Genomic DNA, 15,514 nt, shown 5'->3' with positions numbered 1-15,514 from the left:
TCTGAGACTTCAGCAAAGGAGATGCAGGATGTAAACTTAAATAGGTGGATTTTCACACACACCCCTGTGCCCAGGCAGGACTTTCCCATTCTTTAAAAGGTGCAGGAGAAGCCTGGACTGGATACAGGATACCTACTGCTAGGACATGAGGGTGTGTGATAAAATCTGCCTATTTAAGTTTACTCCCCATGACTAGTGTGGGAGGAAAGGCAGTGTTATAATCTCCAAAGACCCCAAGATTTGGCAGCCCTACTTTGGCTACATGGATCAAGAAATACCTCCAAACATGTAAAGAATGATGGGGTAGTTTAGGAATCAGGCTGAGCACAAGACTGAACAATTTGCCCTTAAATGCTTCTTCTATTGAGCACTTCCAAGATTTTCAGTGCAATGGTGGTATCTGCTAAATACATTGTAACTATGCAATTTTCTTTCATTTTCTTTATTGGATTTAGAATCAAAGAATCAGAGAGTTGGGAGAGATCTCAAGGACCATCATGTCCAACCCCCTGCCATGCAGAACACACAGTCAAAGCATTCCCAACAGATGGCCATCTAGCCTCTATTTAAAAATCTCCAAAGAAGGAGACTCCACCACATTCCTCCATCAAACAGCTTTTACTATCAGGATGTTCTTCCTAATATTTAGGTGGAATCTCCTATTCTGCAATTTCCATCCATTGCTTCATGTCCTAGTCTTTGGAGCAGTAGAAAGCAAGCTTACTCCATTTTCAGTATGAGATCCCCTCAAATATTTAGACAGGGCTATAATATCACCTCTTATTTATATAAATCTATATTTATATCCCACCTCTCCCCTCAAAATGGGACTGAGGGAACCTCACAGTAAAACTGAACAAAAGGAAAATGCATTCAAAACAAAACAAAAAGATCAGTGTTAAAACAGAATTAATTTAAAAGTACAATACTGAAATAATTTTAAAAACCCATCTCTTACAAAAATAGAGCAACTGCTAACAAGCCCAGTGCTTAGCAACTGGCCATTGTCAAAAGCCTGCGTTAATGTATGTGTGTGCAGAAGGACAACAGGTAGGATGCCAGCCATTATGGGCTTATTTTCCTTCTGAGGTGGTTTCATTTTGCTAATGTTTGAAAGCACATAACAATTTAGGAAATGTTTTTGTCTATGTACAAAGGTTTTGAAATAGTATCAAATAATTATCTTTCTCTGAATCTGGTTTATAAGATACACTTAAATATTGCACTACTTTGCTACCACCTTAGTATAGTTGAATATATGGTATCTATAGATTTATAGATTGTATTTTATAGAAATGCTTTTCATGTGTCACAGTGAGAGCTGGTCAGTGGGAAGGGGAATCCATTCTGAATCACACTTTTATGGTCTGAACTTTAAAAGAGGTACCAAAAGTGCTGAACTTTATCCTCCAAATAACATCAACCCCCTGGATAGTTCCTTGAGGGGTTGTCCACATAGGCTGAAAGGCCTGTGTTCCCAAACAGATGTCATGGCCTGTTTTGTTGTACATGGAATAAGAAGAGCATGAAATAAGAGGAGCCCTTTCCCTAAAATGCTCCAAGTATTTATTGGGATAGGAAATATATAACTGAAAGCAGTAGAACTATCAGGTGACCCTCCTTTAATTTGTAATGCTTGGCCTGGCTACTGTAGGGCAGTAAATAGGGAGCCAAACTTGGTTTAAGAACAATGGAGGCATCTGAGTCCACATTTTAATCTCAAGTTTACTAAGTGAACTTGGGCCAGACACCACCAAATCTATCTGTTATCTCCACAGCATAATTCAGTGAGCACTGACTCATGGACTCTCACCACTGAGCTAGGACCTTTTTGTTTCTGCAAACTTTAAAAAAAAATTCTTTTTGCATGCAAGAATGAACAGTTTTAACATTTTTCTCCTTTTCTTAGTAGCCCTGAACAACAACAGTAGCCACAACAATAACATACTTAAAGACAGGTTGTATATTTTTAAAAAAATAAAATAAAATAAATAACCATTATTATGAGTTTGTTTTAGGATAATATGAAGAGCAGGAAGCCTGGTGTACCAACAGGAATTCCTTGGAGGGATGTTTATGGATGCATTTCAGACTGCAGTTTGATATCTCTGATAATCCAGTCTGAGGGTATATTGTTATCTTACAGGTTTATAGCTATTTAATCTGATAAGTTACCTATTTACTGTTTATTTATATTTTATGAATTTTGATTGTATGCTATTGGCAGGTTTTATGTTGTTTTATGATTTTGTAAAGTGCTGTGCAAAACTTACAGAGCTATATAAATAAAAATACTACTGCTACTATTACTACTAATTATTATTATTATTTCAGATATGTCATTGTTTTTTAGAATAACAACCCTGTGTATGAAAACAATCTTGAGCAGAGGGATGCTAATCTCTCTGTCACAATTCTGTTGTGTTATTCTCTGAATCCTTCCATCTTGCCCTACTTTGAGTTTTGAAACACTGGCCAGAAACATGTTGGTGTCTTACACATATATAAGTTTCCTTACAGAAGCAGATGAACATTTTTTTATCCAATAATGAATGTCCACATTTAGTTTAAGGGTTGCAGAAGAATAATTGCATTGCCATTGTGCATGTGTATGTGTATTAATTTGTCCATTTAGTTGTACAATGTTGCCATTCCACACAGGGGTTGAGTAGCACAATCAACATATAGTTGTCACCATAATCTCAATGTAGAATCTTGGTCTTTGTTTATGCATTTCTCTGAAATTAATGCATATTTTTATTATTATTTGCTAATATGCTTGCGTATTTATATATTTTACCTAATTTCTTTCCTGTCCATTGGCTAAAATATGTGCATGCATATTTCTTCAATATTGTAGCCATTCAAACAGTAAAAAATATGTGCATAGTTTTGTGATTACTTTATTCCCCCCAAATGCTCAATAAGCCTTGAAGAAGTATAAATCCTTGAGGTGAGGTGTGTTTTTTTCTTGCAATAATTTTCAAGAGGTGTGAAAAGGTTTCTTTAATTCCAGCAAAATTCTTCTCCATTCCTATTTTTCAGCTCTTTTTCTTGGTTCAGAAGCTCCTGATAGAAATACATGAAGGATAAGATTGTTTTTCCTCTTTGTAGTGAAACTGTTACCTGTATTAATATTTTTAGCTAGTGATGGTTATATATAGTGTTTTAATGATATTTATCTTCCCAGCCTTGGAAAAATAATTTGAAGAGGAGGCCATAAATTTAAGTAATAAATAAACAGATGGATGGATTGTAGAATCAGCAAACCAGAATAAGGCAGCTTTGCAAACAAGTCCATTTAAAATCCACAAACAAAATTCAATAGCCTACATGTCTGCAGATACCTATCAGAGTCATCAGTGTCATCTCAATAGTTTGAAAAGTAGATAGGCAACTCTACTGGTTTCTGTCCTGATTCACCAAACACCTACCCAGGCTGGCTGAGAGGGAATCATCAACTAATAGTGCAACAAGAGGCAGTAAATGATCAGCAGCTAGAAAGTGTCCTTACCTGTGGGAGTCCATTATGGGAAAGGGGTTAGTCAAGCAGTCTGAATCAAGGAGACAATAAGAATCAAGGTCAACATAGTCCAAGGGTCGAAGAATCCAGGATGTCCAAAGTATGAAGTGCAGGCATCTGGAAACAGGTATCAGGGATAGGAATACTGGTGAGGAAACAAATGAGTTGATTCCAGCACTAGCCTTAAGAAGACTCAGCTCTTAAACGGCCTGACACAATTGGTCCTAATCAGAGCCTCCCTGTTGCTGCTTGATCTGCAGTGTCTTTATTATATCCTTTGTTGTATCTCTTTGTCCTTTCTCCTTGACTGAAGACTTAAGACCTCAGCTGTGTCCTCTGCCTCATCAGCAGCTGAGTCTTGACTTTGTCTTGCTGGCTGAGGCTACACTGCAACAAGGAAAGCTGCAGGCTGTTATCTGTCTGGAAGATTTGCCTCATCATCAGACTCTTCTTCTGGGTCCCAGTCTGGTAACCCCTGGCCCCTGACAGTTTCAGGAGGCATTTTTCTCCTCCCTCTAGGGGCTGCATGGACAAACAAACAAACAAACAAACACCCCCCCCCAAAAAAAAAAACAAATGCCCCAGACACACCAAACCTGGAAGTAGCTAGAAGTCAATTTCTGGTTTTGACACATATGTATGTATGTATGTATGTATGGGATTTATATCCTGTCTTTCTCCCAAAATGGGATTCAAGGCAGGGGTTAAAGAGTGCAGAAAGAACCGGCAGCCCATGCAATGTTAGATTGCTACTCCTATAGAGGTGAAACAAAAATAGAGTTGTCTGGGCAATCTGGAAGGATTAAGCACTGCAAAAACCATCTTGAGAGAGCAACAAATGCCCCCAGCCCATCTTTGGCTGAGGAGGAGGAGGAGGAGGAGGAGGAGGAGAATACTTACCCATTTACCAAAGCTTCTCTACATGTCTGGAGGTGGCTTTTCCTCAACACAGCTGGTTTGGCAAGTGATTACTCTACAGCTTTGAGAAAGAAACACGAGCTTCAAATAATCAAGATTCTTAAATGGGCATAATTTATTTCAGAGCACATTCAGAAATAGTATCTATTATTTGTATCCTTGACAAGAATTATTGCAACGAACACACAACACTGCCTTCCAAAAATAAATAAATAAAAATAAAGTAAAGGCAAAGCTTTTCCCTTTGACATGAATGTCAAGTCATGCCAACTGTAGGGGGTGGTACTCATCTCTTTTATTAAGTTGAGGAAGCCAGCATTGTCAAAGATGATTCCATGATCACATGGCCAGCATGACTGTATGGAATGATGTTACCTTCCCACCAAAATGGCACCTATTGATCTACTTGCCTTTTTACATGCTTTCAAACTGCTAGGTTGGCAGAAGCTGGAACTAGTGACAGGAGCTCATTCTGTCCCATGGCACTTGGGTCTTGAACTGCTAACCTGCTGACCTTGCAATAATCATTGTCAGAGTTTATACTGTTGAGCCACCATGTCTGTTAGGAAATTTAAGAGGAGAGCTTATTCCTCAGTGCCAGGAAAAACAAATTTTTGAGAAGTCACACAACTACCCAGATATCAGTGAAATGTACTATCAGCTGGGTTTTCCAAAGCCAAAATATCTGTCTAGCATGACTAAAGCCAAAGTCTACTTCTCACACAGTACTGGCTGTATCAGTATTTTGTTCAGAAAAAAAAAAATGGAGAATGGAAAAGCAAGGAAGCGAGGACCATGCAGGCTACGTTGTGCTTTAAGATTCCAGAAAGAGTGACAACAGTGAAGCAATACACTGCATATGTGCCCCAAGATAGCTGGTTAACATAACTGATAAAGAGACATGAATAATATTATTTTTGTTGTTTTCTGCCTTCAAGTAGTTTCTAACTTATGGCTACCCTAAGGCAAATCTATCACAAGATTTTCTTGGCAAGATTTGTTCAGAGGTTTGGCACTGCCTTCCCCTGTGACTGAGAGAGTGTGATATGTCCAAGGTCAACCAGCTGGTTTCTATGGTTTTTTCGAACCTGTAGTCCAACACTCACATGACTTCACCATGCCCAAACAAAACAACCAAAGGGTTCTGGCAAAAACTATAAGGGAATAACAGCACCCTGGAGCAAAAAAAATAAAAAACAATGTAGTATCTAAAAGGGTAAAATTACCCCACTGGAAGATCTATAAATGCTAAGGGTGGATAAAATATCCAAAGTACAAAACCAGAGAAACTAACTCTGGAGAAAAGCCAATAAAACAACAGAAAGGGTGGAGAGCCCCCCCCCCATGCCCACTCATATTGGACAAATGGATGGTCCTCTGTCTCCTAGACTAATCAATTACAAAAAGTGGGCTGGAGGAGGTATGAAGGAAATTTTGGCTCCTCCAGTAGATTCACAAGCCTCTCTCATGGCATCTGCCTTGTATATTTAGAAATGTGTAGATCTAAGGAATTAGTGTGATAAGTTCTATGAAAACATTTATGTGTATATGCTTAAACTCATGTCTATGTTTAGATAGGGGTCTGTGCAATCAACCTATTGTTCTGTCCACATCTTAAATCAGTCAAGTTATAAAAAGAATAATAGTTCTCCTGTATGCACTGGGAAAAGAACAAAGAGACAACCTTTTGTGGTCTCATCTCTGTTTTAAACATTGGATAGAGGTATGAATTGATTCTCACACCCAACTAAAATATTTTCATGTTCTCATCAAAAACAAAAGTGTAGCTTTACCTGACATTTTATTAACAGGTGATTGGGATTTTCCCAATTTTATGCATGAGATCTGATTTAACGTCATTGGCAGAAAGCACTAACGAGGTGAACACACTGTGCTTCTTGTAGGCACTCAGCAATAAAAACAGCAGGGAACTCAACTTTTTTGAAAAATATGATTCCTTGGCAAGACAGGAGAAAGGGAATAGGAGATTTAGAAAAAAACAATAACCACCTTTATGCAAGTAAACAAAGCACCATATGCCTGTTGTTAAGAAAAGCATGCTTCCTTTTGCAGTTAGTGAAACTTTTCATAGCCAAAATGAAAAAAATCTTCATTGTCTTATTTAATGTAAGAATACAAGGAGAGCCATGATGGATTAGACCAAAGGCCCACTTAGTCTAGCATTTTGTTCACACAGTGACAAATCAGCTGCCCATGAGAAGTCCACCAGCAAACATATAGGTAACTGTAACAGCTCATGAGACTTTTGGTGTCTCCTTCTTCCCCCATATTCCACTGTATCTGCAGCCCTTTCTGTCTGATCATTCCATTCATCTGATCATAACATTAAATAACTAAATCTGTTTTAAAAATTGAAAAAGTTAATTAGGTAAAGGTACCAGAAATTTTGGCATAACAATAGAGTGAGGGGCTTGCTAGTCTTATCCCAAGCATAGAGAATACTGTTTTTTGCTACAGCTGCCAGAATCTCTCTGTCAGTATGTCCAGTGACCATGCTGGTGGGGAATTCCGGAGACTGTAGACAAAAACAAAACAAAACAAAAACTTTAAGTTTTCCTCTTACCTTTGCAAATAACATTTCCAAATCCCTTTCTTGCCTCTCCCACCCTATTGTAGACAGTCTGTGCCAATATATGAGTGTTGACTGAATGGGCTCCTTGGCATTGATATGAATCACTAATATTTGTGAGTGTAGCCCTCTAATCAGTGTTCCCACTGCTGGCTTCCACAGCCCCACTACAGCTGTTGCTTCCTCTTGAGTGGGGCTGAGACACTTACTGACTCTGTCAGTATACTATGATTCCCTGAGGTATCACAGAGGTCTCCTTATACCACTGCTATTTATTTTTAAACACACACACACACACACACACACACACACACACACACACACAGAATTAACTGATTATATGAACAGTGGCTAGTGCTCAGTTTTAGTGTTTTTCTGGAGAGCAGCTTTTATCAAATGTCTCACACTGCTTTTGGATGATCATCTGCCCACACAGAGAAAATTGTTTCTGGCAAGCTGGCACTAATATGACGTATCCATGCTCAGCAGCAATGCTTTGGTCCACAGTCATCCTCTCCTTTAAATTATTCAGTGCTATGCTTCAGCATTTGGAATCTCTACGCTAAATGGCCAGATAAGACTCTCCCCACTGCCTGAGGTATGGCTGTATTCAGATGGTTGGTTGTGGCTTCATAAAGTATGGACAAGTGCTACAGCTATATATTTCTACCTTGAAGCTTACAACTCTCTGAAGATTTATAGGATTATGTTCACAAGAAGAGAAACCAGTCATTTGGTATTGAAGGAATCAGTTCCTGGAACTGCTGCTATTCTCTGGTAACTATATGGTGGATATATGTTGTTCTGTCTTCTTTCAGCAAGGTGTGCGTTACTGATTGCTGATACCTATTATTGTTGCAAATAATATGATATGAAATGCAATGGGATTTTAGCACCCTCACAGGAGGGTAAATTTACCACTGACAATAGTGTGTTTCCCTTAGTAAACACCAGCTCCCAACAAACTTTGTTTCACCTGGAATGACTAAAGCTAAATGTCATCCCATCTCTAAATCTGCAGATCCCATCCAATAAGCTCACAGTGACACGAGAAACTCAAATAAAGGTTGTAGCCATTTCCAGGAGAAAAAAAATGAACTAGGAATATAACTTCTTCCTTGTTTTGACCTCACAGGCATTTTTACTGTTTTGCTGCAAGATGTCTCAAGAGAATTTTCACATTTGCCAGATCAATTATTTTACATAATTGCATAAGTTGCACAAATTACATGAGGAAAATAAGGTGGCAGGTCTCTTATTGCAAGGATTTTTTTTTTGAAATTAAAATAATCAAATGGGTGGTTTTCATCTTTTTGATCAACCAGCCAGTACTTGTATGCATGCTCTGTGTGTGTACAATTTGCATCACAAAGCTGACAGAGGCTAGTTTTGCATAGAGACACTAGTTTAATTCCTGTTGTTTGTCTTGGCTAGAGTAGACCAATTGAATCAAAGGAACTTACCAACATGTTGATTCACTATTTAACAATTGATTCAGTGTGACTATTCTTCTTCAGACTAAATAAAATTTAGACCATTTTGTTCAAATTGTTGAAAGGTCAACAAAAAAGGGCACTTGTTTTCTCATTCAGAAAAAGCATGTAGATGGGAATTCATGTGGGAGTTAAGAAAGTTTCAACAGGTCATCTTGATGCCTTGAGACAGCTGGTCTCACTGAGAAGAAGTAACTCACTATGGCGGGGTACAGACCGCCGCTTTGCGGCGGTCTGCCGCCGCCGGTAGGTCCGCGGGGGAGCCGGAGCCTTCAGACAGCGCAGCTCCCACGCGGACCGAAAAAGAAGCTCCAAAATGGAGCTTCTTTTTGAGTCACGTTTGTGACGTAGCGAGGCGCCAGGGGTGCACTCGCTACGTCATAAAGGCTGCGACACGTACGGACGCTCAGCGTCCGATACGTAAAGATGGCGGCGCCCGTATGAACAGGGCACCGCCATCTTGTACATATTCAATACGTACTAGGGTTAGGGGGGTGCGGAAGCACCGCCCCTTCCTAACCCTAGTACGTATTGTATACGTACTATTTGGCGGTCTGTACCCCGCCTGAGATTTCATCACACCTTTAGAATAGTTACACTTCCTTCACAGTCATTCCAGCTTTAGACCTGCCCACTCACAACTATTTCCGCCAGTAAATGCTGTAGCTTTCTAGCAATGTATGATTCTTGAGTAAGCAAGCCTCTTGCTAAGCCTGGAGGGAATTTTAGCTATCTAAGTACTGCACATAAAACCATTTGATTTTAAAGAACAGATAAAGCATGAAACAAGTCTCTAATCTTTTAAGAGATTTGTGGATGGATCAGCTCTAAGTGGAAACTTACCTCTGTTTGTCCAGTAAAATGAAGAGGTAATGGGAAATGGATTGGAGTCTAAAGACTGTGTAGTTAACAATTCAATCTAAACCTTGAAAGGTCTCACAACAGAAAGGAGATCAGACTTTTTAAGTGGTTCTGCCTGAACTAAAGTGGTTTAATTGTTAACAGACTGAACCAGAGTCTTAGGTTTGCTCCTTTAGAGACTTTAGGCAGCATTTTGATCATGAGAACAATGCTGGAGCAAACTGCACTGCAACCTTCTAATTTAATTTAACCTTTTGGGGCATGTCTGTCTTACTTGATAATACTTATAGACACAGCATACTCCTTTAAAACAACTAGATGACATTTTGAAAAAAAAAGGTGCTAGTTGGGAGGGGCAGTTGCAAAGGAGTTTTTATAAAGTTAACATTCAGATTTATTGTTTTGATTTCATATAAAGATTGCTTCCTAATGCAATAGCTGACCATTTTTGAAGGAAGGTTTATTGTGGCATGCTTCATCACAGCATACTATACACAAATATTAGTGCAGCATTATGTGTTCATAGGCTTTGATGGTTTTTGAATACTGTTTACAATTTTGGTGTGTTGCAGGAGACAAACAAATATAGTAAAAGCAACTGTGATACATCATTGCCTTTTTAATTTATCATTACTACTTCTATCACATCATGTCCCAATGACTTAATTTCTTTTTCTGAAATGGCCAGATAATCCAAATTTAATCCAAATTTAGACCCATCATAGCAAACTCCTGCTTGATCACTTTAGCCCAAGTGTTTTCAAGCTGCCATGGTCACTCTGGCTAAGACCATCAGTTACAGGATCCCCACAACAAAACCAAAAGCACACAGATGAACTTTTTCAAGGTTTCTCAATAATCAAGTCATTTTGGGGACAGTGGTAGTTAGATTAATGCAGTTTAGATTGTTTAAAATAGCAGGGTTTTGGTTTTTGGTTTTTTGCCACCTAGCCACTCATTTTTAAGTCCCCAAAACTCAGTGTTACTATCACACTAGTGTCCATAATGTTCTGATCATGTCCTAGAAACACTCTGCAATGCAATGATATGGGAACGGGTGTTAATTGCATTTGACCCATAATAGCGCAATGTTAGCATGATGACAATGAATGCTATCACAAACCTTTTGCTGTTCTAGTGGTAATGGTGCTCAGGTCATTCATAATGCATCTCTTTTTTGCGCATGTATACTGTCACTGAAGAGGTTTGTAGTACTGCAAGCCCCCCCCCCCCCCCCACGTGGCCCTTGTAGGAATCCCAACAAAAAATTTTGGTCATAGGGTTTGATTTTTTTTTCCTATTTACATTACCAGATTAATTGTTATATTTTTTTAAAAAAATTAAGCAATGTAGAGCAATAATCTAGGAGAAAAAGAAGGACTGAGGGATCAGGCCATATCTGCCAGGTTGCAGGTTTGGAAGAAGAGATGGAGATCTTTACTAAGTTCATTCTCAAAGGAAGCAGCAAGTAATTTTAACAAAATTGTTCCAGCATTCATAAATTATCAGTCTGAAAACTGCACAGTCTTTGAAGACAATTTTGTATTTTAGAATTATTCCCCAAAATCACACCTACTTTTTGCACAGAAAACAGTATTCTCTGTGCAGGAAACATAATTTTCTTTACGTAAGTCCCAAACTGTGTAGATTCTCCTCACCAGTGCTTCCCAACAATTAAGGAACACATTTTTTCTATCATTTTTGAAAGATATCAAATATTCCTTCCATTTCTGCTTCAAAGTAATGAGTTACAAGTAATACAATTACCTATAATTAATCATCTTGCAGCAGGGGAACAAATGTATAACAAAATCGCATTTCGAAATGGCATAATTAACAAGATAAAAATGGCTCTATTTGTGCAAAGTGCAATGACTTCTTAAACTCATTACTTTTAGACTTACTTTTAAAATACATTTTAAGATCATTTCATAGGCATTTTGACAGGGAATTTTCAAATTTTATCCTCTTCTTTTATCAACCCTAAGGGGGTTATTTTTCTCAAAAAAAAAAAAAAAAAAACCTGTCACAAGTCTTCTTTCTGTCAGTACCTAAAGAGTACTCTTTTAACCTCAGGAACATCCGAAGACTCCTTGTGAATGACACTGGCCCAACATCCACCCTTAATACACCTTCCCTAAATGTTTAAGAGCTAGGATCCCCAGTGTCTTCCTCTTATAACAATTAAAAATTGTGATGTTTCTTGTGCATTTATAGTTATGAATTCACTCATGTAGAAGCTTTAATTGAAACAAGCAAACATTAATTTTATTAAAAACATGTAGCAAGATTGTAGTTTGCCTGAGACAGTTTCATAGATGGTTTGGTTACAGTTCTTACAATAACTTAGCAGTTGCATGTACTTTCCTTCTTTCCTTTCACTGAACTGTTGTAAATATAAACTATTCTCTTCTGCCTCTGACCTCTCTCTACTCCTTTAATGGACCTCTGAATTCCACCCACAAAGCTCTTCAACTAAATCACATCTGTCTTTAATTGCCTCTCAACTGTTGTTTTTTTGGTGGGTTTTTTGGGCTGTTTGAAAACACTGAAATTCTGGACCATGCCAACAACTATCAGGTCCGAATTCACAGGGAAGCCATTGAAATCCACAAACACCTGTACAACTTCAACAGAAAAGAAGAAACCCTTAAAGTGAATAAAATTTGGCTACCAGTCCTGAAAAACAGCAAAAACAACACCCAGCAAATGCAAATGAAAAATAGAATTGTCAACCAGAGAACATTTGGGCCTCACTAAACTACAAACTGAATAATGCAATAAGAGGCAGCCACAGCAGTAAAAGCAGAATAGCAGCACTGTAACAGTGTAGTGCAGTAATGTAGTAAACTAGTGTGCAGTCCAGAGTGCTCTGCTCCAGAGCTACCCTAGATTCATTACGTGAGTACAATACATACTAGCATCAAAGTGATGACAAGCCACCTTACTGTCCTGATGGTCAGCCAGAGTAACATTGCATTGGTACTGGTGCCATGTCCTCCCCGAAGGTAACACTTTTGTTGCCTCATTGGCCAAGTAGCTCCATGGCAGAGCCTTGTAGGCAATGTCACTTGTGATGAGATCAGTGTTGCCAATCACCCTCGAAGGAAATTCCCTGACTGGCTTCCCGGAATGCCCCCCAAATTTCCCGGAATGGGGGTGGGACCTCTGGGTCAGGGGTGGGACTTTTGGGTCAGGGAGGAAGGACTTCTGGGTCAGGGGGGTGCAAGACACTATGGGAAGGCTAAAGGGGGTGGGACTTCCAGGATTGGAGCTTTGTCAGGAGGTTTTTTGGGGGAGGGAAGGTATATTTGGCTGGGTTTTTGGGGCAGGAAGGTTGAATTTCTCTGAAGGCTGAATTTCCCAGAATCTTCTTGGAAATTTAGCAATCCCAGAAATGACACAGGAAAACTTTAAAAATCCCGGAAATTGGCAACACTGAATGAGATCAGAATGGGGCACCCAGTTATGTGATCAAGGAGAAGAGGGGGTTGCAAATTGCAATAGTTGCTATAAACCTGTATGGGAGCATGCTAGGTCCATTCCACTGGTATTTCCATCATCTTACACACATGGAGAGTGACTATCTGAAGACAAAGCTTCTTCTATCTTGTGCAGTCTCTCCATGTGATTTAGAAAGTTAATAAGTCACAGATGAAAATAATGTAAAGAGCATCTACATACAGAAGATGGGATATAATTGGTAGCAGCAATAATGACAGAGACAGGGGAAGCTAGCAAAATTGCTCTCTTTATATATTTACTCGAAGCAGAAACCAAATTCTTGAAGAGTGTTCAAGTGAGATTTGAATCTAGGATTCCTTCATCCTAGTCTGGAGTAGAGAAATTTTGTAGTCAAGGGGCTAATTTTCTGCACAATCTGGGCCTCCCTATGCTAAAAAAAAGTGTCTAGAAGGCAACTTCCACTTTTGTAAAAAGCTCTTTTCAATGTCACTACAGTGGCAGAGTGGGATGGTTGTACACCTTCTTGTAAAAGAAAATTGTTGCTCCTAGAGAAGAAACAATTCTGTATTTCTGTCTGATTGTGTGTCTGTGTGTGCATGCGTGCGTGTGCATGCATGCGTGTGTGGAGGAGGAGTCTAGGGATTCAAAATCAGACTACATCATTCCATCCTTGCATTTGATCAGCATCCTAACCACTACAACATGCTTGTTATCTCCCATGATTTGTACATTAATTTAAGTATAGTGTATTTCATAGATAAAAATTGGTAGAGTAAATTTTATTATTTCTAGATGGGCTGGGAACATGATTAATTTTTATGACAGCTGAAGACAGAAAAATGAAACCATTGTTAATACCCCAGCTCTTATATGACGTATGCCTGTAAGTTATAGAAAGAGAAACTAAGTTTGCAAAAAATAAAACCCACAAAAAGCCCACATCTGTTTCTTCTAGCGGAGGTGATTTATTTCTACTAGACCAGTGGTTCCTTTATGGTAACCATCTGTCCTATTTTCCTGCTTTACTGAATTAATTACACACGTTTAAACAAACAATTTTAAAAAACACACACAAGCAGTACATTCTGGTAAGGGCTGCATGGGAATGAAGTTTGCAATTCTTTTGAAGACAGTATGAATGAATTACTGAGACTACCCAGAGAAGTAGCTGTATGTTTAAAAATATCATTATGTTGGTGTTTCATTTACTTCAGATCATTACAAGGAAACACTAAGTTGAAGTGTCTTAGGCAGGATACAGACTGCCCAAAAAGGACGGTCTCCCACTGCCCTGGTCTGCTCTGTGGGGAAGCTGCAGCCTCCAGAACGGGGGGCTTCCCCATGGAGCAAAAAGAACCCTTAAAAAGCGGGTTCTTCTTGCGGCGCATTTGTGATGCTGTAATGCACCAATGGCGCACTTGCAGCATCACAAACGCGCCGGGACGTGTGGACGCTAAGCATCTGTTGTGTCAAAATGGCAGCACCCATGTGTACAGAGCGTCGCCATTTTGACGCCCCCGTCACATGCTAGGGGTTAGGCCAGTATGGGTGGTGCTCCCTCGGCCAACCCCTAGCATGTGACAGGGTGCACTTTAGGCCCATCTGTAGAGGGCCTTAGGCAGCAAGAAAACATACAGTGCTCTTTGTATCCATGGGGGTTGTGTTCCGGATCGTTCCCCTCCCACAGATAGCAAAATCTGCAGGACTTCAAGTCCTTTTTCTCCCAATGGCAGTCTGATGTGCTCACAACTACATTGGCATGGCTGTGTGCACACACTACCATTGGGGAGGAAAGGGCAGGGTTATCAGTGAATGCTCCAGTCTGTGGATGGTAAGCACATGGAAGAAGAGAAATAACTATTTTCAGTTTTGGTACACAATAGCAACTCAGAATTTGAATAGAATTTCCTATGACATTATGCACTTAGAATATGGTAGAATTACATCCAATTATAAATCAGAAACAAAGAGCCCGAAAAGACAGGCCAAAATAAAGCTGCTTTGGGTCACTTTGGAGGTTTGCTGTTTAAATGACACACACATCTTAAGAGGTCAGAAGCTGCACCAAAGGTACGCTCCAGTCCTTAAGACTGGAGCATGGCTTTGGTGTGCCTTCCAGCCTCTTAGGACACATACATCCTTTAAACAGCATACCTCCAAAGTGCCCCGAAGCAGCTTTATTATGGCCTGTCTGTTTGGGCCCAAAGATGTACAGCAATTGGAATTGGTCATTTGGAATTTAGTCAATTGAGTATATCACCACAGACTAACCTGAAGTACATAAATGAAAATTCTAAGCATACATTCTAAAACATATAAATCTTGAAGCACATAAACTATCATCACATCTTTGATGTGGGGAGTATTTTGGACTTACTGTTCCTGTGGCCCAATTAAAACCAAGCGGAGAGGACATATTATCCTACACAGTCAATATGCTTGTTAGACCTAGTCTGAAAGCCCTATTTAAGGACAGACACAGGGGACAGGGACTACCAGCATGTCTAGACACCTCTCCTGCAAGTGTGGATATCTACAAAAAGACTACAACATAACTTGTAACAACTGTAGTAGGACTAGGATACCAGACAATGAATCAGGCACATTGATCATGGTGTAGTGCCACTGTTAATATGAATTATTCTTGCTACCTCCCTCTCTCCA

The 15,514-nt window shown here is 39.4% G+C and overlaps 1 long non-coding RNA gene across 2 annotated transcripts; it reads right to left on the bottom strand.

Annotated features, from left to right (window-relative positions):
• Positions 1 to 2,887: 2,887 nt before the first annotated feature.
• On the bottom strand, positions 2,888 to 4,486 carry LOC121928028. 2 transcript variants are annotated; one of them, XR_006103433.1, is made up of 3 exons: positions 4,424 to 4,486; positions 3,515 to 3,640; positions 2,888 to 3,069 (listed from the first exon to the last, which is right to left on the bottom strand). It is a non-coding gene; the product is annotated as an uncharacterized LOC121928028 (long non-coding RNA). The 2 variants fall into 2 exon arrangements; XR_006103434.1 differs by having other exon boundaries at positions 3,515 to 3,668; positions 4,424 to 4,443.
• Between the last annotated feature and the right edge of the window lie 11,028 nt (positions 4,487 to 15,514).

The sequence above is a fragment of the Sceloporus undulatus genome, chromosome 4 (assembly GCF_019175285.1).
Source record: "Sceloporus undulatus isolate JIND9_A2432 ecotype Alabama chromosome 4, SceUnd_v1.1, whole genome shotgun sequence".
Taxonomy (NCBI): domain Eukaryota; kingdom Metazoa; phylum Chordata; class Lepidosauria; order Squamata; family Phrynosomatidae; genus Sceloporus; species Sceloporus undulatus.
The sequence above is the reverse complement of the archived record's forward strand: the minus strand, read 5'-3'. Positions and strand labels throughout refer to the sequence as shown.